The sequence below is a fragment of the Grus americana genome, chromosome 2, assembly GCF_028858705.1.
Source record: "Grus americana isolate bGruAme1 chromosome 2, bGruAme1.mat, whole genome shotgun sequence".
NCBI lineage: Eukaryota > Metazoa > Chordata > Aves > Gruiformes > Gruidae > Grus > Grus americana.
Window position 1 is genome coordinate 77,478,266 of NC_072853.1, and position 24,128 is coordinate 77,502,393.

The 24,128-nt window shown below is 56.0% G+C and overlaps 3 pseudogenes; all 3 read right to left on the minus strand.

Moving 5' to 3' along the window:
• Positions 1-128: 128 nt before the first annotated feature.
• On the minus strand, positions 129-5,520 carry LOC129203063 (SUN domain-containing protein 3-like; annotated as a pseudogene).
• Positions 5,521-8,619: 3,099 nt separating this feature from the next.
• On the minus strand, positions 8,620-14,011 carry LOC129203061 (SUN domain-containing protein 3-like; annotated as a pseudogene).
• A 3,099-nt stretch (positions 14,012-17,110) lies between these two features.
• LOC129203062 (SUN domain-containing protein 3-like) lies at positions 17,111-22,502 on the minus strand (annotated as a pseudogene).
• Positions 22,503-24,128: the final 1,626 nt, after the last annotated feature.

Genomic DNA, 24,128 nt, shown 5'->3' on the forward strand with positions numbered 1-24,128 from the left:
GTCCTTTGTTCCCTCACCTCTTCCTCCCGGGAAGCCTGCGATAAGCTCATGGGTTGAGAGGAGGACAGGGAGCTCTCTTAGCAGTTAGCCTCACAGGCAAAAGAGACTCAAACTCGACTTGGTGAAAATCAGTGGAATTTATTGCCAGACAAAACTGACACCTCTCCCCGCATCGTCTTTGGGAGGATCACCGTGCACCCTGAATCGATACAGGCAGGTGTAGTCCGGGTGGCCCCAGTTGCTCAGCACTTCCAGCCTGATGTACTTCACGACCCCAGAGAGCTCGTTCTGAAATGAGAAGAAGAAACGAGTTGCCTTTTCCTCTCTGGCATGCGACGACTGACAGAGGAGTGCCACAGCGACGGACTCCTTCAACAGCTTACTCTGGCTGCCCTGCGAGGTCTTTTGACCTATCGTGGTCAAGACGTTCTTATCCTGCTCTACCTCATTTGGCCATAAGATCAGTCAAGGAAGAAGCAGCTACCAGAAGCTTCAGCACATAGATTGGCAAGTGCTTCTCGCCTGCTTTGAGGCACATGCTTCCACAGTCACCAGACCCAGTGGGGTCAGTATAATGCCTCGTTGCCTTCTCTAGAAAGCCACTGAAACAGAATGGCCTCCCTCTCGCTACCAGCAACAACAGAATCCTCAGAAAGCCCAGTATTTCTAGGCTTGAACCAGCAGGCCAGTAGTAGCGCACACTACGGGATGTGGCCGCTTGTATGCGCTTGGAGTCCAGACGATCAAGCTGATTTCAGCTTCGACTGCGGCGCTTGTTGAGCGCTGAAGCTTAAAGCCAAGACGAAAGCAAAGAAGAACAGCAGTCCAGGCAAACACCCTTAGGAAGTTAAAGCAGAAGAAAGGCCAGCGTGGCAGACGCTCAAGGAGAGGGCTGCCTCTAGCCCTTTGGCAGGGAAGCTTCTGCCCCGCCGACCACATTTCTCCTCCTCCTCCTCCTCTCCTACAGCTCTCCTCCCTCTCGGTCCCCGTACCTTCAGCTGGAAGGTCTGTCTGGGATTCAGCGCTGCCAGGAACGTGAACTCTCCCAGGAACGTGCCCTTCTCCTCACGTCCTTCCTTCAGGCCCTAGAGAAAGACGGGGGTGGAGAAAACAAGAGCGTTTGGTACACCGTGGGAAGACTTAACTTCAGTCGCTGGAGTACTGGTTTATTTGGGCTACCTAGCCCAAGGAAGGTGAGCGCAAGAGGACGACGAGAAGCGGCAGCTAAGTAGCATGCCACGCTTGCCTACTCAAGCAGTCTAAGCTGCCAGTCAGAAAAGGAGCAGACGTTCCCAGTGAGAGGGGGAGTAGCCTGAGGATGACAAATGCCCACTGGGATTGGAGGCCAGAAGGTCTAGGACCGTGCACTGTGCCAGCTCCTTTTCCCTGTGGCTCCTGGAGTACCACCTTGCCCCAGAAGCTTCCTTTCGAGCAGTCCATTGGATATGGAAAGAGGAATACAATGGAAAGAGAGGAACTCTGAGGAGCTTGTTTCTTGTGCGAGCCAGGAGGAAGCCTCAGGCCGCTGGACTCTTTGACCCATATGCACTCCCCGCTTAGAAATGCTAGGCAACCCCCCGCCCCCGACTCGACAAATGACTTACGTAGACAGCAAAGTCCTTTGGAGCGCTGGGGATGCTGTCTCGATGGAACGCGCTCCCTGAAACATGGTCCATGGTGACAGCTCTGGGAGTGATTGGCACGGACAGCTTGATCAGGACGTGTCCCTGACTTCCTGGGAAGGGCCAGCAGTTTCCCGGGTGATTGTCCGGCTGAAAAGGAGGAGGAGGAGAAGAAGAAAGTACGTTCAGCTGGAGAAGGGTGCCCTGGCTCTCATTCCCGCCGCCAGCATCAGAGGATTATGAACTGATCTGGGCAACCAGCTCTGCCCTGAACCCCAGCCGCTGCCTCCGGTCGCACCCTGCGGGTACCGCGCAGAGAAGCCGTGGCGAGAATTCATGCCTCACAAGAGCCCTTCAGCGGAGAAGCGCTTCGATGGCAGGCAGCTGGGTGCGCTACTTGTACAAACTCTCCGGCCTCTCCCGGTCCAGAGCAACTCGCCAAGAACAAGCAAGGGACGGTGTGGCTGAAAGGCACCTGCCCAGAGCAGGTGGCAACTAAGGGCCCACCCGGATGAGCCTTTCCTGTAAGGGGAAGCAATCGCTCCCTCTCATCCAGGCCCACCTCCTGCCACTGGCACCAGCCAACTCTTCAACTTGTGCAGGCAGCTCAGGAGCAGCGAGCAGCAAGCAGTGCCAGGACGGCTGGCCAACACAACCTGGGGCCCTGCAGCAATGCAGGCTCTCAGCGCCCGCTTGTGCTCACTAAGAGCCCCGGGGAGCTCACACCCCAGACCTCTGCAGGCACCTTGTCCATTCTCCTTCCCTGCCACGCTGACAGTTTTCACAGTGGCTGGGAAGACAAAGACTGCCGGACCAAGCTGGCCTGTTAGAAGCTCGCGCGGAGCACCTGGGGCACTCCGGGAGAGGAAATACTCAACAGGCAGACACAGGAGGCGAGGAGGTCTGTGCAAGGTGGCGGCAGGAAAAGAACGCTCGGAGGAGCAGAGACAAGGGTAAAGGCGACGCTCAGCAGTGCCTTTGGTTCCTCCCCCCCACCTCTGTTTTTCTGTTTCTTGGTGCTCCTCCTACCTCAAGGATAACCTCTGGAGACCTCACGTAATCCACCAGCGGCAGGGAATACAAAAAGACTTTTCCTTTTGTATTCCAGAGGGATGGAGAAGTCCGTGAATGAATGACAGCAGCCCCTGGAAATTCAAAGATGAGCACGATCATCGAGCAATGTCAGGAGGAATATTGCACTATTGACTTGAGAAATGCTTCCACGTGGGCATCCATCTCCTACGGTGGGGTTCCCCTCTTTCTTACGGGCGTGATCCCCCTGGAACACACAGCAGGGACTCATCAAACTGTCCTAAGGGGCCGTGGAGAAGGACAAGAAGGTCAACTAGGCCTTCTGTTCTTCAGATGTGGTCTGGCCCGTTACAGACTCTGGCCGTGGGTACATTTGCAGGGCACGAGGTGGCCCTTGACTTCTCGCCCCTTCTCTCCTGCCACTGGATGCGTTCCAATGCCCGTCTTGTCAAGCGGGCCAGGAAGCGCTTTGGAACTGGTTGGATTGTACAGTGTCACGGCACCTGATGATTTGAGGGCATAATCAGGCATCGGGACTTGGTTTTCTTCCACCTTCTCCACGACATGATCGATTATCTCTTGCACAGCCTGGGAGGGAACACAAAGGAGAGCGCCTGTTAGAAGGAAAAGGAACGGGGCAAGCAGCTCCCCTGCAAGGCCAGCCAAGGTGACCTGGGACAAGGTTGAACTCAGATGGAAGGAACGCCGGAATTGCCCGGAAACCTCCCAGGTTTGCTCTACTCGGATTGACCGGTATCAGAATGGAGGGGCTGCTCACTCCGCTGCTCGGAGTGCTGAAGCTGCGGGAACGGGCTTTTCCTGTGGAGATGCCCCGTGCCAGGCAGCAGGGACAGAGAAGCCTTCTGGGCGTGAGATGGGACTGGGGTCAATATGGACTGCTGAGACCACGCTTTCTTTCTGGTCCTCCCTTGAGGAGGACCCAAGATCTGGGCGGAGAGGAAGGTATGACTAAGACAACTCTGCTTCCCACCACGGCTCTCTCTTTCCCCATAAGGAAGCGTGGAGCAACGGGAAAAGAAAGTGTGGCCACGCACAGCACTTGTTCCAGCAGCACCAGCCTTTTGGCTAGCTAGGACAGGGAACTGGAGAAGGAAACATGCCGGAGGGAGGAGAGAAACCTCCGAGTAGAGCCTTCTGCAGCGTGCCCTTACCTGTCCGGTAAAGCCTGGGAGCTTAGCCTGCTTCAAGGCTTCCTGGACGGCACGCTCGGCGACATCCTTTGCGCTCCATCGGAGGTGATAGAGCTCGCCCCGCACCTTACGTAGGTGTTCTTCAAGGGTCGGGGTGTCGCTCAGCGCTTCTCCCAGCTCGTCTCCTGCAGGCCTAGAAAAAGTGACCAACGGAGAGACCGCAAGTGTTGTGGGTGGCCTCTCGGATGCCGTGGGAATGGGAGTGAGGCAGGAATCCTGGCTCTGGATGAGTGGCGGGGCAACCACGTCTGAAGCGGTTGGGAGAGTGAGTTCCAAAGTTCTCAGAGCTTCAGGCTGAGAAGCTGCTTCGCGGCTGCCTGGGTACATTTTGGGGAAGTGCTGCATTTTGGTGGAGCCCAGCCCAAGCGGGAGGGTGGCTGGATGGGTGGCCGCAGTCCCCTAATGGACGTGGGGAGCTATAGCTGGCCGTTTGGCAGAAGGGAAGAAATGGCAATGGGAGAAGCTCAGGGAGCTGTGTCAGGTGAAGTTTGTGTGAGGGGGCACATAAACGATGTCCTGTTGGGGCCGAGGGGCAGAGCTCCTCTAAAGAACCGTCTAGTCAAGGGGAAATGGTTTTTTACCTCTGAGTCTTCCAGTCCCCTCCAGGGAGGTGCAAGCGCTCCTGGAACGACAGTTAAGGGAACAGTCATTCCAAAGAGAAACCGGCCTTCTGCAGAAACGAAGGCAGCGCGCAACGACAGTCTCTGTACAGCCACGGGAAACAGCGAGTCACAGACACCGTGCCTGTTTGTGCTCGGTTGCTCCACTAGCATAAGCTCTGAAGACACCACCGTGGACCGGCAGGCAAGGCAGAAGACAATTCACATTGGGCATTGCCTTCTTCCAGAAAGCCTCCCGTCTTTGGCTTGGGCACGGCTTCCAGTCAAGCAACATCCTTCCTACAAAGCCTTCTACCATTTGTCAGGCATTCATTCAACAGGCCGAGAGGTGCCTGCAACCTCTTCTACGTATTCCTTCAGTTTCCCGTTGCCCTCGGCAGCTGGACTACTATCGGGCAGGTTCCCGCTACGCTTCCACGAGTGGTTTGACTGCAGCTCCTTTCTTGATACCACCCGCAGAAGTCCCATTGCTACGAAGCTGCTCGCTGAATTATGTGCCCACAAATGAATTTTTGAATTTTTGAAGTGGGAGGCACGTTGAAGACTCTACTAGCCATCAAAACCAACGGCCTCGAGTCTTCACACGCAAAGCAGTGCTGGGCTGAAACCTACGCAGGCCCAAATCTGCCTCATCATTGTTCTTTCTCAGCTGCGTGCAATGCCACGATCTGTGGAGACGCTGGTGTTCAGTCCAGTTGACCTTCACCTGAATGGCCTGCCAGGGTGGCTACTGTCCCTAGCCCTAGCCACAGGCTTTTAACGAGTGGCACTTTATGCCCTGGAGTTACGCTGGCAGAAGCAGCCTTGATCTGAAGAAACCTAAATGTCACCTGCATTTGGAAGGGCTGAATATACGAATAGATGTAGGCTTGGCATACCGCTGCAGTCCTCCAGAGGCTTTCTTCGCCAACCTGTCCCACGTGGTAAACACCTGTCAGACATACACCAAAGCTCTCCTTACGCTTTGAACTTGGTCTACGGCGGGTTATGCCTCAGGCTGCCCGCTCCCCTTTCCGCGTCTCTCCCAGGAGCCATAGTTGTCTCTCCTCTTGTAGCCGCTGAAAGAGGTCATGGTGGTGTACGGGCTCCGCAGTAGATGGACACGCCCTCCCCTGGAATATGCTCCTGGTCCTGCAGAAGCTTCTCAACCTCCTGGGGCAGGCAAGGTTAGCCACTGGCTCTCCCTCGGCTTAAGAGGACTGGCTTAGGCCTCCTGGGGAAGGCAAGTCATCCCTTCCTCACCCCCACCCCCGTTCTGCTCTGAAGCAGGGGGGACTGGAACACCTCTGTTGGGGACTTTCTGCTCTTAGCTGGGCTCCTCTGGTCAAAGCAGGGGAAGCGGACCAGGGCAGAATGGTTCCAAAGGACCACCCTCAGGTCTGAGCTCTACAGAGACTCACCGAAAGAGAAGAGACCAACAAGCAGCGCCCATGTCACCATTTGCAGAGCCTTCATTTTCCTACGGAGCAGCAAGGAGGAAAAGGATGGTGAAGCTGGCGGTACCCGTGCAGTTCAGCGGCAGCAGCAGCAGACTCGAGAGCAGCAGTAGGGAATGCAGGTCTTGAACCTGGTGTTTGTGGCGTGAGGACTGGCTCGGTCCTGAACAAGCTCGAGTTCAGTGGTGGAGCTGTCACCAACTGCACCAGTGGGGCATTTGGTACGGCAGCGACTGGCACCGTTTCGTTAGGGACAAAGGGCTCAGGATTGACTCCGCAACAGGAGGAGGACTTGCAACCAAAGCTGTGGCCGTACTTCACCTCTGTGAGGGTGGGGAGGGATTCTTTGGAAATGGAAGGGACGTAACAAACACCTGTTTCTCCTGCCCACCGTCCGATCGGTACTGCTGCTGCTACTGTTCTCCACCCCCTCTCAAGAAAAGGCTCAGCCTGTACCCCTACAGTTCAACAGCCTGCAAGGCAGCGGGGGTTGCGTGTCTCCCCTCTAGCAGCACTTCTTTAGCAGCCGGCTTGTCACTGGCCCCTTTCTTGGCATAAATGCGGACAAATGCAGACTGGGTAGGAGGGAGGGAGGGAGGACTGAACGTAAATGCATGCTGGCAAGCCATGGGGAACCAAGGAAACTCCAAAGAAGCACCCTGGTGGCTAGCCCCTGCTCCCCTGAGGCCTCATCTGCCGAGAGACAGCACGCACCGCTCTGCAAGACGGAAACTCCTCCCGCCTGTTCCAGGAGGCTCTTGAAAGGCTTACAGCGTAGACTTCATCGGGAATAAACGAGCCCTTTTGTCCTCCTAGAAAACTTTCTGGACCCCTCAGAGGATCTCGTGCTCCTTTTCCTAAGGCAGGCCACTGGTGAGGAGCTGACCAGGTTTCCAAAGGAAACCTCATCAGTCAGGAGCACAAGTCAAATCCACTGCCAACAGAGGAAACATCGGTGTCCTTCTGGTTCGGCTCAACGGGAAGACCAGCACAGCTCAGTAACGCATCCGCAGAGCGCAGTACAGGACTGTGCTAAGCTCTCGCAATTCCTACGGCAGGGATGTATCTGGGCAACTGCCTGGCACTCCCTCCGTGCAATCCAAAACGGACTTGTCCCTCCCTTTGCAGAGACAAAAGGCTTTCTAGGCCTAGTCCTGGTGTTCGTGAAGAGACCAAAGAGACTGCTGCTGCCTTGCACCACCTCCAGACCCAGCTCCCAGGCTGCCCTCGTGTTCTTCCCCCTGCCCACCCCCCAGCCACCCCAACTGATGAGGTGGAACAAACCCTTGGGGACAGGAGAGGAGGCTTTCTGCAGCATACCCGTTGAGATCGTGGGCCCTGGGCAGTCGTCTGCCCGTATCCGCTGAGGGACGGGCACCAAACATCCTGGTTGCTCGGGAGCGAGCCAAAACCTCTGTGATCTCCGTTCCCTCGAGACCGAGAGTGACAAAGGCGCAGGGACAACCCCGATCTTATGCCCTGCTGTGTCTACCTCAGCGCTGACGATGCTTTGTGACATCAGCGTCGGCCAGTGATGTCACAATAGGAAAGGCAGCGCCCCGTTTCGAGGCAAAGTCCAACCTGACAGGGAGCAGGTTTTGCCCTCCTCTCCGCAAGGGAAGAAAGCCTACAAAACCAGAATGTCTCCTACCAAGGGGCCAGCTCTTTGAATTCCCACTGAAGAGGGACAGATTTGGGAACTGCGAGAAACCTTTCCTGGCTTCTGCAGCTTTTGACGCTCTGTACAAGGAGGGCCTTCAGAGGTGACTGAAGTCAGGCACCAAGTCCACGCAGTGTTTCTCTCGCGGGGGCTCAGGTTCAGCTTGGTGCCTGTCTTCTTGCAGCCTGAGAAAGGCAAGGGGCCAGAGGGCACAAGGGGCGGGTGCCTCGCGGGTTCGTTTCTGGTTGTTGCCGTAGGCACTGCGCTCTGTCTTCCAGAGGACAGGAGACACGTTTAGAGGAGAGGATGGGAGCCTGCTCGACTCCGAGCATGCTTCCTGCTCCACGTGCTCTTCAGAGGCTGGAGTCCTCCCCTCTTCCCTAAACAATAGACGCCTTGTGTTTTGCTTTTCTCCCCAAACCAACAACTCCCAGAGTTGGCAAAAGCATGTGACCTTATCCCCAAAAGGACAAAAGGAAGCCCGTCCAATCACAGATGAAACGCCAGAGCTAGCCCGCACAAAGAAATGGCTCTGCCAGAGCGGGTGCTGTGTTGGATGAGAGCCAGGTTGCAGAGGCGACACGCGCGCATCCCCCCGCACGCCATGGGAGGAGATGGCGCGCCCAGCGGGAGCAGCTGAGGCCCCTCGGCGGCCGTTCAGAGGCAGCTTGAGACAGAGTTCCCCTCTAGGAAAGGTGTCTTGACTTCGGCAGGACACGTTGAGCTTTAAGTTACCATGCTATCTTGAGTGGGTAGCCTCTCCTACGCAGTTCCGGGCGCCCAAACTTTTACCGTGCTTTCCTGCTTCTCAGTCTGTCTTCTTCTTACCGCTTGGTGGTTCTTTAGCTGCACATGCCTTCAGTCCTCCATCACAAATAAAAATGAAGATATCCGCAGGAGATGGTTCTTAGTCCTTTGTTCCCTCACCTCTTCCTCCCGGGAAGCCTGCGATAAGCTCATGGGTTGAGAGGAGGACAGGGAGCTCTCTTAGCAGTTAGCCTCACAGGCAAAAGAGACTCAAACTCGACTTGGTGAAAATCAGTGGAATTTATTGCCAGACAAAACTGACACCTCTCCCCGCATCGTCTTTGGGAGGATCACCGTGCACCCTGAATCGATACAGGCAGGTGTAGTCCGGGTGGCCCCAGTTGCTCAGCACTTCCAGCCTGATGTACTTCACGACCCCAGAGAGCTCGTTCTGAAATGAGAAGAAGAAACGAGTTGCCTTTTCCTCTCTGGCATGCGACGACTGACAGAGGAGTGCCACAGCGACGGACTCCTTCAACAGCTTACTCTGGCTGCCCTGCGAGGTCTTTTGACCTATCGTGGTCAAGACGTTCTTATCCTGCTCTACCTCATTTGGCCATAAGATCAGTCAAGGAAGAAGCAGCTACCAGAAGCTTCAGCACATAGATTGGCAAGTGCTTCTCGCCTGCTTTGAGGCACATGCTTCCACAGTCACCAGACCCAGTGGGGTCAGTATAATGCCTCGTTGCCTTCTCTAGAAAGCCACTGAAACAGAATGGCCTCCCTCTCGCTACCAGCAACAACAGAATCCTCAGAAAGCCCAGTATTTCTAGGCTTGAACCAGCAGGCCAGTAGTAGCGCACACTACGGGATGTGGCCGCTTGTATGCGCTTGGAGTCCAGACGGTCAAGCTGATTTCAGCTTCGACTGCGGCGCTTGTTGAGCGCTGAAGCTTAAAGCCAAGACGAAAGCAAAGAAGAACAGCAGTCCAGGCAAACACCCTTAGGAAGTTAAAGCAGAAGAAAGGCCAGCGTGGCAGACGCTCAAGGAGAGGGCTGCCTCTAGCCCTTTGGCAGGGAAGCTTCTGCCCCGCCGACCACATTTCTCCTCCTCCTCCTCCTCTCCTACAGCTCTCCTCCCTCTCGGTCCCCGTACCTTCAGCTGGAAGGTCTGTCTGGGATTCAGCGCTGCCAGGAACGTGAACTCTCCCAGGAACGTGCCCTTCTCCTCACGTCCTTCCTTCAGGCCCTAGAGAAAGACGGGGGTGGAGAAAACAAGAGCGTTTGGTACACCGTGGGAAGACTTAACTTCAGTCGCTGGAGTACTGGTTTATTTGGGCTACCTAGCCCAAGGAAGGTGAGCGCAAGAGGACGACGAGAAGCGGCAGCTAAGTAGCATGCCACGCTTGCCTACTCAAGCAGTCTAAGCTGCCAGTCAGAAAAGGAGCAGACGTTCCCAGTGAGAGGGGGAGTAGCCTGAGGATGACAAATGCCCACTGGGATTGGAGGCCAGAAGGTCTAGGACCGTGCACTGTGCCAGCTCCTTTTCCCTGTGGCTCCTGGAGTACCACCTTGCCCCAGAAGCTTCCTTTCGAGCAGTCCATTGGATATGGAAAGAGGAATACAATGGAAAGAGAGGAACTCTGAGGAGCTTGTTTCTTGTGCGAGCCAGGAGGAAGCCTCAGGCCGCTGGACTCTTTGACCCATATGCACTCCCCGCTTAGAAATGCTAGGCAACCCCCCGCCCCCGACTCGACAAATGACTTACGTAGACAGCAAAGTCCTTTGGAGCGCTGGGGATGCTGTCTCGATGGAACGCGCTCCCTGAAACATGGTCCATGGTGACAGCTCTGGGAGTGATTGGCACGGACAGCTTGATCAGGACGTGTCCCTGACTTCCTGGGAAGGGCCAGCAGTTTCCCGGGTGATTGTCCGGCTGAAAAGGAGGAGGAGGAGAAGAAGAAAGTACGTTCAGCTGGAGAAGGGTGCCCTGGCTCTCATTCCCGCCGCCAGCATCAGAGGATTATGAACTGATCTGGGCAACCAGCTCTGCCCTGAACCCCAGCCGCTGCCTCCGGTCGCACCCTGCGGGTACCGCGCAGAGAAGCCGTGGCGAGAATTCATGCCTCACAAGAGCCCTTCAGCGGAGAAGCGCTTCGATGGCAGGCAGCTGGGTGCGCTACTTGTACAAACTCTCCGGCCTCTCCCGGTCCAGAGCAACTCGCCAAGAACAAGCAAGGGACGGTGTGGCTGAAAGGCACCTGCCCAGAGCAGGTGGCAACTAAGGGCCCACCCGGATGAGCCTTTCCTGTAAGGGGAAGCAATCGCTCCCTCTCATCCAGGCCCACCTCCTGCCACTGGCACCAGCCAACTCTTCAACTTGTGCAGGCAGCTCAGGAGCAGCGAGCAGCAAGCAGTGCCAGGACGGCTGGCCAACACAACCTGGGGCCCTGCAGCAATGCAGGCTCTCAGCGCCCGCTTGTGCTCACTAAGAGCCCCGGGGAGCTCACACCCCAGACCTCTGCAGGCACCTTGTCCATTCTCCTTCCCTGCCACGCTGACAGTTTTCACAGTGGCTGGGAAGACAAAGACTGCCGGACCAAGCTGGCCTGTTAGAAGCTCGCGCGGAGCACCTGGGGCACTCCGGGAGAGGAAATACTCAACAGGCAGACACAGGAGGCGAGGAGGTCTGTGCAAGGTGGCGGCAGGAAAAGAACGCTCGGAGGAGCAGAGACAAGGGTAAAGGCGACGCTCAGCAGTGCCTTTGGTTCCTCCCCCCCACCTCTGTTTTTCTGTTTCTTGGTGCTCCTCCTACCTCAAGGATAACCTCTGGAGACCTCACGTAATCCACCAGCGGCAGGGAATACAAAAAGACTTTTCCTTTTGTATTCCAGAGGGATGGAGAAGTCCGTGAATGAATGACAGCAGCCCCTGGAAATTCAAAGATGAGCACGATCATCGAGCAATGTCAGGAGGAATATTGCACTATTGACTTGAGAAATGCTTCCACGTGGGCATCCATCTCCTACGGTGGGGTTCCCCTCTTTCTTACGGGCGTGATCCCCCTGGAACACACAGCAGGGACTCATCAAACTGTCCTAAGGGGCCGTGGAGAAGGACAAGAAGGTCAACTAGGCCTTCTGTTCTTCAGATGTGGTCTGGCCCGTTACAGACTCTGGCCGTGGGTACATTTGCAGGGCACGAGGTGGCCCTTGACTTCTCGCCCCTTCTCTCCTGCCACTGGATGCGTTCCAATGCCCGTCTTGTCAAGCGGGCCAGGAAGCGCTTTGGAACTGGTTGGATTGTACAGTGTCACGGCACCTGATGATTTGAGGGCATAATCAGGCATCGGGACTTGGTTTTCTTCCACCTTCTCCACGACATGATCGATTATCTCTTGCACAGCCTGGGAGGGAACACAAAGGAGAGCGCCTGTTAGAAGGAAAAGGAACGGGGCAAGCAGCTCCCCTGCAAGGCCAGCCAAGGTGACCTGGGACAAGGTTGAACTCAGATGGAAGGAACGCCGGAATTGCCCGGAAACCTCCCAGGTTTGCTCTACTCGGATTGACCGGTATCAGAATGGAGGGGCTGCTCACTCCGCTGCTCGGAGTGCTGAAGCTGCGGGAACGGGCTTTTCCTGTGGAGATGCCCCGTGCCAGGCAGCAGGGACAGAGAAGCCTTCTGGGCGTGAGATGGGACTGGGGTCAATATGGACTGCTGAGACCACGCTTTCTTTCTGGTCCTCCCTTGAGGAGGACCCAAGATCTGGGCGGAGAGGAAGGTATGACTAAGACAACTCTGCTTCCCACCACGGCTCTCTCTTTCCCCATAAGGAAGCGTGGAGCAACGGGAAAAGAAAGTGTGGCCACGCACAGCACTTGTTCCAGCAGCACCAGCCTTTTGGCTAGCTAGGACAGGGAACTGGAGAAGGAAACATGCCGGAGGGAGGAGAGAAACCTCCGAGTAGAGCCTTCTGCAGCGTGCCCTTACCTGTCCGGTAAAGCCTGGGAGCTTAGCCTGCTTCAAGGCTTCCTGGACGGCACGCTCGGCGACATCCTTTGCGCTCCATCGGAGGTGATAGAGCTCGCCCCGCACCTTACGTAGGTGTTCTTCAAGGGTCGGGGTGTCGCTCAGCGCTTCTCCCAGCTCGTCTCCTGCAGGCCTAGAAAAAGTGACCAACGGAGAGACCGCAAGTGTTGTGGGTGGCCTCTCGGATGCCGTGGGAATGGGAGTGAGGCAGGAATCCTGGCTCTGGATGAGTGGCGGGGCAACCACGTCTGAAGCGGTTGGGAGAGTGAGTTCCAAAGTTCTCAGAGCTTCAGGCTGAGAAGCTGCTTCGCGGCTGCCTGGGTACATTTTGGGGAAGTGCTGCATTTTGGTGGAGCCCAGCCCAAGCGGGAGGGTGGCTGGATGGGTGGCCGCAGTCCCCTAATGGACGTGGGGAGCTATAGCTGGCCGTTTGGCAGAAGGGAAGAAATGGCAATGGGAGAAGCTCAGGGAGCTGTGTCAGGTGAAGTTTGTGTGAGGGGGCACATAAACGATGTCCTGTTGGGGCCGAGGGGCAGAGCTCCTCTAAAGAACCGTCTAGTCAAGGGGAAATGGTTTTTTACCTCTGAGTCTTCCAGTCCCCTCCAGGGAGGTGCAAGCGCTCCTGGAACGACAGTTAAGGGAACAGTCATTCCAAAGAGAAACCGGCCTTCTGCAGAAACGAAGGCAGCGCGCAACGACAGTCTCTGTACAGCCACGGGAAACAGCGAGTCACAGACACCGTGCCTGTTTGTGCTCGGTTGCTCCACTAGCATAAGCTCTGAAGACACCACCGTGGACCGGCAGGCAAGGCAGAAGACAATTCACATTGGGCATTGCCTTCTTCCAGAAAGCCTCCCGTCTTTGGCTTGGGCACGGCTTCCAGTCAAGCAACATCCTTCCTACAAAGCCTTCTACCATTTGTCAGGCATTCATTCAACAGGCCGAGAGGTGCCTGCAACCTCTTCTACGTATTCCTTCAGTTTCCCGTTGCCCTCGGCAGCTGGACTACTATCGGGCAGGTTCCCGCTACGCTTCCACGAGTGGTTTGACTGCAGCTCCTTTCTTGATACCACCCGCAGAAGTCCCATTGCTACGAAGCTGCTCGCTGAATTATGTGCCCACAAATGAATTTTTGAATTTTTGAAGTGGGAGGCACGTTGAAGACTCTACTAGCCATCAAAACCAACGGCCTCGAGTCTTCACACGCAAAGCAGTGCTGGGCTGAAACCTACGCAGGCCCAAATCTGCCTCATCATTGTTCTTTCTCAGCTGCGTGCAATGCCACGATCTGTGGAGACGCTGGTGTTCAGTCCAGTTGACCTTCACCTGAATGGCCTGCCAGGGTGGCTACTGTCCCTAGCCCTAGCCACAGGCTTTTAACGAGTGGCACTTTATGCCCTGGAGTTACGCTGGCAGAAGCAGCCTTGATCTGAAGAAACCTAAATGTCACCTGCATTTGGAAGGGCTGAATATACGAATAGATGTAGGCTTGGCATACCGCTGCAGTCCTCCAGAGGCTTTCTTCGCCAACCTGTCCCACGTGGTAAACACCTGTCAGACATACACCAAAGCTCTCCTTACGCTTTGAACTTGGTCTACGGCGGGTTATGCCTCAGGCTGCCCGCTCCCCTTTCCGCGTCTCTCCCAGGAGCCATAGTTGTCTCTCCTCTTGTAGCCGCTGAAAGAGGTCATGGTGGTGTACGGGCTCCGCAGTAGATGGACACGCCCTCCCCTGGAATATGCTCCTGGTCCTGCAGAAGCTTCTCAACCTCCTGGGGCAGGCAAGGTTAGCCACTGGCTCTCCCTCGGCTTAAGAGGACTGGCTTAGGCCTCCTGGGGAAGGCAAGTCATCCCTTCCTCACCCCCACCCCCGTTCTGCTCTGAAGCAGGGGGGACTGGAACACCTCTGTTGGGGACTTTCTGCTCTTAGCTGGGCTCCTCTGGTCAAAGCAGGGGAAGCGGACCAGGGCAGAATGGTTCCAAAGGACCACCCTCAGGTCTGAGCTCTACAGAGACTCACCGAAAGAGAAGAGACCAACAAGCAGCGCCCATGTCACCATTTGCAGAGCCTTCATTTTCCTACGGAGCAGCAAGGAGGAAAAGGATGGTGAAGCTGGCGGTACCCGTGCAGTTCAGCGGCAGCAGCAGCAGACTCGAGAGCAGCAGTAGGGAATGCAGGTCTTGAACCTGGTGTTTGTGGCGTGAGGACTGGCTCGGTCCTGAACAAGCTCGAGTTCAGTGGTGGAGCTGTCACCAACTGCACCAGTGGGGCATTTGGTACGGCAGCGACTGGCACCGTTTCGTTAGGGACAAAGGGCTCAGGATTGACTCCGCAACAGGAGGAGGACTTGCAACCAAAGCTGTGGCCGTACTTCACCTCTGTGAGGGTGGGGAGGGATTCTTTGGAAATGGAAGGGACGTAACAAACACCTGTTTCTCCTGCCCACCGTCCGATCGGTACTGCTGCTGCTACTGTTCTCCACCCCCTCTCAAGAAAAGGCTCAGCCTGTACCCCTACAGTTCAACAGCCTGCAAGGCAGCGGGGGTTGCGTGTCTCCCCTCTAGCAGCACTTCTTTAGCAGCCGGCTTGTCACTGGCCCCTTTCTTGGCATAAATGCGGACAAATGCAGACTGGGTAGGAGGGAGGGAGGGAGGACTGAACGTAAATGCATGCTGGCAAGCCATGGGGAACCAAGGAAACTCCAAAGAAGCACCCTGGTGGCTAGCCCCTGCTCCCCTGAGGCCTCATCTGCCGAGAGACAGCACGCACCGCTCTGCAAGACGGAAACTCCTCCCGCCTGTTCCAGGAGGCTCTTGAAAGGCTTACAGCGTAGACTTCATCGGGAATAAACGAGCCCTTTTGTCCTCCTAGAAAACTTTCTGGACCCCTCAGAGGATCTCGTGCTCCTTTTCCTAAGGCAGGCCACTGGTGAGGAGCTGACCAGGTTTCCAAAGGAAACCTCATCAGTCAGGAGCACAAGTCAAATCCACTGCCAACAGAGGAAACATCGGTGTCCTTCTGGTTCGGCTCAACGGGAAGACCAGCACAGCTCAGTAACGCATCCGCAGAGCGCAGTACAGGACTGTGCTAAGCTCTCGCAATTCCTACGGCAGGGATGTATCTGGGCAACTGCCTGGCACTCCCTCCGTGCAATCCAAAACGGACTTGTCCCTCCCTTTGCAGAGACAAAAGGCTTTCTAGGCCTAGTCCTGGTGTTCGTGAAGAGACCAAAGAGACTGCTGCTGCCTTGCACCACCTCCAGACCCAGCTCCCAGGCTGCCCTCGTGTTCTTCCCCCTGCCCACCCCCCAGCCACCCCAACTGATGAGGTGGAACAAACCCTTGGGGACAGGAGAGGAGGCTTTCTGCAGCATACCCGTTGAGATCGTGGGCCCTGGGCAGTCGTCTGCCCGTATCCGCTGAGGGACGGGCACCAAACATCCTGGTTGCTCGGGAGCGAGCCAAAACCTCTGTGATCTCCGTTCCCTCGAGACCGAGAGTGACAAAGGCGCAGGGACAACCCCGATCTTATGCCCTGCTGTGTCTACCTCAGCGCTGACGATGCTTTGTGACATCAGCGTCGGCCAGTGATGTCACAATAGGAAAGGCAGCGCCCCGTTTCGAGGCAAAGTCCAACCTGACAGGGAGCAGGTTTTGCCCTCCTCTCCGCAAGGGAAGAAAGCCTACAAAACCAGAATGTCTCCTACCAAGGGGCCAGCTCTTTGAATTCCCACTGAAGAGGGACAGATTTGGGAACTGCGAGAAACCTTTCCTGGCTTCTGCAGCTTTTGACGCTCTGTACAAGGAGGGCCTTCAGAGGTGACTGAAGTCAGGCACCAAGTCCACGCAGTGTTTCTCTCGCGGGGGCTCAGGTTCAGCTTGGTGCCTGTCTTCTTGCAGCCTGAGAAAGGCAAGGGGCCAGAGGGCACAAGGGGCGGGTGCCTCGCGGGTTCGTTTCTGGTTGTTGCCGTAGGCACTGCGCTCTGTCTTCCAGAGGACAGGAGACACGTTTAGAGGAGAGGATGGGAGCCTGCTCGACTCCGAGCATGCTTCCTGCTCCACGTGCTCTTCAGAGGCTGGAGTCCTCCCCTCTTCCCTAAACAATAGACGCCTTGTGTTTTGCTTTTCTCCCCAAACCAACAACTCCCAGAGTTGGCAAAAGCATGTGACCTTATCCCCAAAAGGACAAAAGGAAGCCCGTCCAATCACAGATGAAACGCCAGAGCTAGCCCGCACAAAGAAATGGCTCTGCCAGAGCGGGTGCTGTGTTGGATGAGAGCCAGGTTGCAGAGGCGACACGCGCGCATCCCCCCGCACGCCATGGGAGGAGATGGCGCGCCCAGCGGGAGCAGCTGAGGCCCCTCGGCGGCCGTTCAGAGGCAGCTTGAGACAGAGTTCCCCTCTAGGAAAGGTGTCTTGACTTCGGCAGGACACGTTGAGCTTTAAGTTACCATGCTATCTTGAGTGGGTAGCCTCTCCTACGCAGTTCCGGGCGCCCAAACTTTTACCGTGCTTTCCTGCTTCTCAGTCTGTCTTCTTCTTACCGCTTGGTGGTTCTTTAGCTGCACATGCCTTCAGTCCTCCATCACAAATAAAAATGAAGATATCCGCAGGAGATGGTTCTTAGTCCTTTGTTCCCTCACCTCTTCCTCCCGGGAAGCCTGCGATAAGCTCATGGGTTGAGAGGAGGACAGGGAGCTCTCTTAGCAGTTAGCCTCACAGGCAAAAGAGACTCAAACTCGACTTGGTGAAAATCAGTGGAATTTATTGCCAGACAAAACTGACACCTCTCCCCGCATCGTCTTTGGGAGGATCACCGTGCACCCTGAATCGATACAGGCAGGTGTAGTCCGGGTGGCCCCAGTTGCTCAGCACTTCCAGCCTGATGTACTTCACGACCCCAGAGAGCTCGTTCTGAAATGAGAAGAAGAAACGAGTTGCCTTTTCCTCTCTGGCATGCGACGACTGACAGAGGAGTGCCACAGCGACGGACTCCTTCAACAGCTTACTCTGGCTGCCCTGCGAGGTCTTTTGACCTATCGTGGTCAAGACGTTCTTATCCTGCTCTACCTCATTTGGCCATAAGATCAGTCAAGGAAGAAGCAGCTACCAGAAGCTTCAGCACATAGATTGGCAAGTGCTTCTCGCCTGCTTTGAGGCACATGCTTCCACAGTCACCAGACCCAGTGGGGTCAGTATAATGCCTCGTTGCCTTCTCTAGAAAGCCACTGAAACAGAATGGCCTCCCTCTCGCTACCAGCAACAACAGAATCCTCAGAAAGCCCAGTATTTCTAGGCTTGAACCAGCAGGCCAGTAGTAGCGCACACTACGGGATGTGGCCGCTTGTATGCGCTTGGAGTCCAGACGGTCAAGCTGATTTCAGCTTCGACTGCGGCGCTTGTTGAGCGCTGAAGCTTAAAGCCAAGACGAAAGCAAAGAAGAACAGCAGTCCAGGCAAACACCCTTAGGAAGTTAAAGCAGAAGAAAGGCCAGCGTGGCAGACGCTCAAGGAGAGGGCTGCCTCTAGCCCTTTGGCAGGGAAGCTTCTGCCCCGCCGACCACATTTCTCCTCCTCCTCCTCCTCTCCTACAGCTCTCCTCCCTCTCGGTCCCCGTACCTTCAGCTGGAAGGTCTGTCTGGGATTCAGCGCTGCCAGGAACGTGAACTCTCCCAGGAACGTGCCCTTCTCCTCACGTCCTTCCTTCAGGCCCTAGAGAAAGACGGGGGTGGAGAAAACAAGAGCGTTTGGTACACCGTGGGAAGACTTAACTTCAGTCGCTGGAGTACTGGTTTATTTGGGCTACCTAGCCCAAGGAAGGTGAGCGCAAGAGGACGACGAGAAGCGGCAGCTAAGTAGCATGCCACGCTTGCCTACTCAAGCAGTCTAAGCTGCCAGTCAGAAAAGGAGCAGACGTTCCCAGTGAGAGGGGGAGTAGCCTGAGGATGACAAATGCCCACTGGGATTGGAGGCCAGAAGGTCTAGGACCGTGCACTGTGCCAGCTCCTTTTCCCTGTGGCTCCTGGAGTACCACCTTGCCCCAGAAGCTTCCTTTCGAGCAGTCCATTGGATATGGAAAGAGGAATACAATGGAAAGAGAGGAACTCTGAGGAGCTTGTTTCTTGTGCGAGCCAGGAGGAAGCCTCAGGCCGCTGGACTCTTTGACCCATATGCACTCCCCGCTTAGAAATGCTAGGCAACCCCCCGCCCCCGACTCGACAAATGACTTACGTAGACAGCAAAGTCCTTTGGAGCGCTGGGGATGCTGTCTCGATGGAACGCGCTCCCTGAAACATGGTCCATGGTGACAGCTCTGGGAGTGATTGGCACGGACAGCTTGATCAGGACGTGTCCCTGACTTCCTGGGAAGGGCCAGCAGTTTCCCGGGTGATTGTCCGGCTGAAAAGGAGGAGGAGGAGAAGAAGAAAGTACGTTCAGCTGGAGAAGGGTGCCCTGGCTCTCATTCCCGCCGCCAGCATCAGAGGATTATGAACTGATCTGGGCAACCAGCTCTGCCCTGAACCCCAGCCGCTGCCTCCGGTCGCACCCTGCGGGTACCGCGCAGAGAAGCCGTGGCGAGAATTCATGCCTCACAAGAGCCCTTCAGCGGAGAAGCGCTTCGATGGCAGGCAGCTGGGTGCGCTACTTGTACAAACTCTCCGGCCTCTCCCGGTCCAGAGCAACTCGCCAAGAACAAGCAAGGGACGGTGTGGCTGAAAGGCACCTGCCCAGAGCAGGTGGCAACTAAGGGCCCACCCGGATGAGCCTTTCCTGTAAGGGGAAGCAATCGCTCCCTCTCATCCAGGCCCACCTCCTGCCACTGGCACCAGCCAACTCTTCAACTTGTGCAGGCAGCTCAGGAGCAGCGAGCAGCAAGCAGTGCCAGGACGGCTGGCCAACACAACCTGGGGCCCTGCAGCAATGCAGGCTCTCAGCGCCCGCTTGTGCTCACTAAGAGCCCCGGGGAGCTCACACCCCAGACCTCTGCAGGCACCTTGTCCATTCTCCTTCCCTGCCACGCTGACAGTTTTCACAGTGGCTGGGAAGACAAAGACTGCCGGACCAAGCTGGCCTGTTAGAAGCTCGCGCGGAGCACCTGGGGCACTCCGGGAGAGGAAATACTCAACAGGCAGACACAGGAGGCGAGGAGGTCTGTGCAAGGTGGCGGCAGGAAAAGAACGCTCGGAGGAGCAGAGACAAGGGTAAAGGCGACGCTCAGCAGTGCCTTTGGTTCCTCCCCCCCACCTCTGTTTTTCTGTTTCTTGGTGCTCCTCCTACCTCAAGGATAACCTCTGGAGACCTCACGTAATCCACCAGCGGCAGGGAATACAAAAAGACTTTTCCTTTTGTATTCCAGAGGGATGGAGAAGTCCGTGAATGAATGACAGCAGCCCCTGGAAATTCAAAGATGAGCACGATCATCGAGCAATGTCAGGAGGAATATTGCACTATTGACTTGAGAAATGCTTCCACGTGGGCATCCATCTCCTACGGTGGGGTTCCCCTCTTTCTTACGGGCGTGATCCCCCTGGAACACACAGCAGGGACTCATCAAACTGTCCTAAGGGGCCGTGGAGAAGGACAAGAAGGTCAACTAGGCCTTCTGTTCTTCAGATGTGGTCTGGCCCGTTACAGACTCTGGCCGTGGGTACATTTGCAGGGCACGAGGTGGCCCTTGACTTCTCGCCCCTTCTCTCCTGCCACTGGATGCGTTCCAATGCCCGTCTTGTCAAGCGGGCCAGGAAGCGCTTTGGAACTGGTTGGATTGTACAGTGTCACGGCACCTGATGATTTGAGGGCATAATCAGGCATCGGGACTTGGTTTTCTTCCACCTTCTCCACGACATGATCGATTATCTCTTGCACAGCCTGGGAGGGAACACAAAGGAGAGCGCCTGTTAGAAGGAAAAGGAACGGGGCAAGCAGCTCCCCTGCAAGGCCAGCCAAGGTGACCTGGGACAAGGTTGAACTCAGATGGAAGGAACGCCGGAATTGCCCGGAAACCTCCCAGGTTTGCTCTACTCGGATTGACCGGTATCAGAATGGAGGGGCTGCTCACTCCGCTGCTCGGAGTGCTGAAGCTGCGGGAACGGGCTTTTCCTGTGGAGATGCCCCGTGCCAGGCAGCAGGGACAGAGAAGCCTTCTGGGCGTGAGATGGGACTGGGGTCAATATGGACTGCTGAGACCACGCTTTCTTTCTGGTCCTCCCTTGAGGAGGACCCAAGATCTGGGCGGAGAGGAAGGTATGACTAAGACAACTCTGCTTCCCACCACGGCTCTCTCTTTCCCCATAAGGAAGCGTGGAGCAACGGGAAAAGAAAGTGTGGCCACGCACAGCACTTGTTCCAGCAGCACCAGCCTTTTGGCTAGCTAGGACAGGGAACTGGAGAAGGAAACATGCCGGAGGGAGGAGAGAAACCTCCGAGTAGAGCCTTCTGCAGCGTGCCCTTACCTGTCCGGTAAAGCCTGGGAGCTTAGCCTGCTTCAAGGCTTCCTGGACGGCACGCTCGGCGACATCCTTTGCGCTCCATCGGAGGTGATAGAGCTCGCCCCGCACCTTACGTAGGTGTTCTTCAAGGGTCGGGGTGTCGCTCAGCGCTTCTCCCAGCTCGTCTCCTGCAGGCCTAGAAAAAGTGACCAACGGAGAGACCGCAAGTGTTGTGGGTGGCCTCTCGGATGCCGTGGGAATGGGAGTGAGGCAGGAATCCTGGCTCTGGATGAGTGGCGGGGCAACCACGTCTGAAGCGGTTGGGAGAGTGAGTTCCAAAGTTCTCAGAGCTTCAGGCTGAGAAGCTGCTTCGCGGCTGCCTGGGTACATTTTGGGGAAGTGCTGCATTTTGGTGGAGCCCAGCCCAAGCGGGAGGGTGGCTGGATGGGTGGCCGCAGTCCCCTAATGGACGTGGGGAGCTATAGCTGGCCGTTTGGCAGAAGGGAAGAAATGGCAATGGGAGAAGCTCAGGGAGCTGTGTCAGGTGAAGTTTGTGTGAGGGGGCACATAAACGATGTCCTGTTGGGGCCGAGGGGCAGAGCTCCTCTAAAGAACCGTCTAGTCAAGGGGAAATGGTTTTTTACCTCTGAGTCTTCCAGTCCCCTCCAGGGAGGTGCAAGCGCTCCTGGAACGACAGTTAAGGGAACAGTCATTCCAAAGAGAAACCGGCCTTCTGCAGAAACGAAGGCAGCGCGCAACGACAGTCTCTGTACAGCCACGGGAAACAGCGAGTCACAGACACCGTGCCTGTTTGTGCTCGGTTGCTCCACTAGCATAAGCTCTGAAGACACCACTGTGGACCGGCAGGCAAGGCAGAAGACAATTCACATTGGGCATTGCCTTCTTCCAGAAAGCCTCCCGTCTTTGGCTTGGGCACGGCTTCCAGTCAAGCAACATCCTTCCTACAAAGCCTTCTACCATTTGTCAGGCATTCATTCAACAGGCCGAGAGGTGCCTGCAACCTCTTCTACGTATTCCTTCAGTTTCCCGTTGCCCTCGGCAGCTGGACTACTATCGGGCAGGTTCCCGCTACGCTTCCACGAGTGGTTTGACTGCAGCTCCTTTCTTGATACCACCCGCAGAAGTCCCATTGCTACGAAGCTGCTCGCTGAATTATGTGCCCACAAATGAATTTTTGAATTTTTGAAGTGGGAGGCACGTTGAAGACTCTACTAGCCATCAAAACCAACGGCCTCGAGTCTTCACACGCAAAGCAGTGCTGGGCTGAAACCTACGCAGGCCCAAATCTGCCTCATCATTGTTCTTTCTCAGCTGCGTGCAATGCCACGATCTGTGGAGACGCTGGTGTTCAGTCCAGTTGACCTTCACCTGAATGGCCTGCCAGGGTGGCTACTGTCCCTAGCCCTAGCCACAGGCTTTTAACGAGTGGCACTTTATGCCCTGGAGTTACGCTGGCAGAAGCAGCCTTGATCTGAAGAAACCTAAATGTCACCTGCATTTGGAAGGGCTGAATATACGAATAGATGTAGGCTTGGCATACCGCTGCAGTCCTCCAGAGGCTTTCTTCGCCAACCTGTCCCACGTGGTAAACACCTGTCAGACATACACCAAAGCTCTCCTTACGCTTTGAACTTGGTCTACGGCGGGTTATGCCTCAGGCTGCCCGCTCCCCTTTCCGCGTCTCTCCCAGGAGCCATAGTTGTCTCTCCTCTTGTAGCCGCTGAAAGAGGTCATGGTGGTGTACGGGCTCCGCAGTAGATGGACACGCCCTCCCCTGGAATATGCTCCTGGTCCTGCAGAAGCTTCTCAACCTCCTGGGGCAGGCAAGGTTAGCCACTGGCTCTCCCTCGGCTTAAGAGGACTGGCTTAGGCCTCCTGGGGAAGGCAAGTCATCCCTTCCTCACCCCCACCCCCGTTCTGCTCTGAAGCAGGGGGGACTGGAACACCTCTGTTGGGGACTTTCTGCTCTTAGCTGGGCTCCTCTGGTCAAAGCAGGGGAAGCGGACCAGGGCAGAATGGTTCCAAAGGACCACCCTCAGGTCTGAGCTCTACAGAGACTCACCGAAAGAGAAGAGACCAACAAGCAGCGCCCATGTCACCATTTGCAGAGCCTTCATTTTCCTACGGAGCAGCAAGGAGGAAAAGGATGGTGAAGCTGGCGGTACCCGTGCAGTTCAGCGGCAGCAGCAGCAGACTCGAGAGCAGCAGTAGGGAATGCAGGTCTTGAACCTGGTGTTTGTGGCGTGAGGACTGGCTCGGTCCTGAACAAGCTCGAGTTCAGTGGTGGAGCTGTCACCAACTGCACCAGTGGGGCATTTGGTACGGCAGCGACTGGCACCGTTTCGTTAGGGACAAAGGGCTCAGGATTGACTCCGCAACAGGAGGAGGACTTGCAACCAAAGCTGTGGCCGTACTTCACCTCTGTGAGGGTGGGGAGGGATTCTTTGGAAATGGAAGGGACGTAACAAACACCTGTTTCTCCTGCCCACCGTCCGATCGGTACTGCTGCTGCTACTGTTCTCCACCCCCTCTCAAGAAAAGGCTCAGCCTGTACCCCTACAGTTCAACAGCCTGCAAGGCAGCGGGGGTTGCGTGTCTCCCCTCTAGCAGCACTTCTTTAGCAGCCGGCTTGTCACTGGCCCCTTTCTTGGCATAAATGCGGACAAATGCAGACTGGGTAGGAGGGAGGGAGGGAGGACTGAACGTAAATGCATGCTGGCAAGCCATGGGGAACCAAGGAAACTCCAAAGAAGCACCCTGGTGGCTAGCCCCTGCTCCCCTGAGGCCTCATCTGCCGAGAGACAGCACGCACCGCTCTGCAAGACGGAAACTCCTCCCGCCTGTTCCAGGAGGCTCTTGAAAGGCTTACAGCGTAGACTTCATCGGGAATAAACGAGCCCTTTTGTCCTCCTAGAAAACTTTCTGGACCCCTCAGAGGATCTCGTGCTCCTTTTCCTAAGGCAGGCCACTGGTGAGGAGCTGACCAGGTTTCCAAAGGAAACCTCATCAGTCAGGAGCACAAGTCAAATCCACTGCCAACAGAGGAAACATCGGTGTCCTTCTGGTTCGGCTCAACGGGAAGACCAGCACAGCTCAGTAACGCATCCGCAGAGCGCAGTACAGGACTGTGCTAAGCTCTCGCAATTCCTACGGCAGGGATGTATCTGGGCAACTGCCTGGCACTCCCTCCGTGCAATCCAAAACGGACTTGTCCCTCCCTTTGCAGAGACAAAAGGCTTTCTAGGCCTAGTCCTGGTGTTCGTGAAGAGACCAAAGAGACTGCTGCTGCCTTGCACCACCTCCAGACCCAGCTCCCAGGCTGC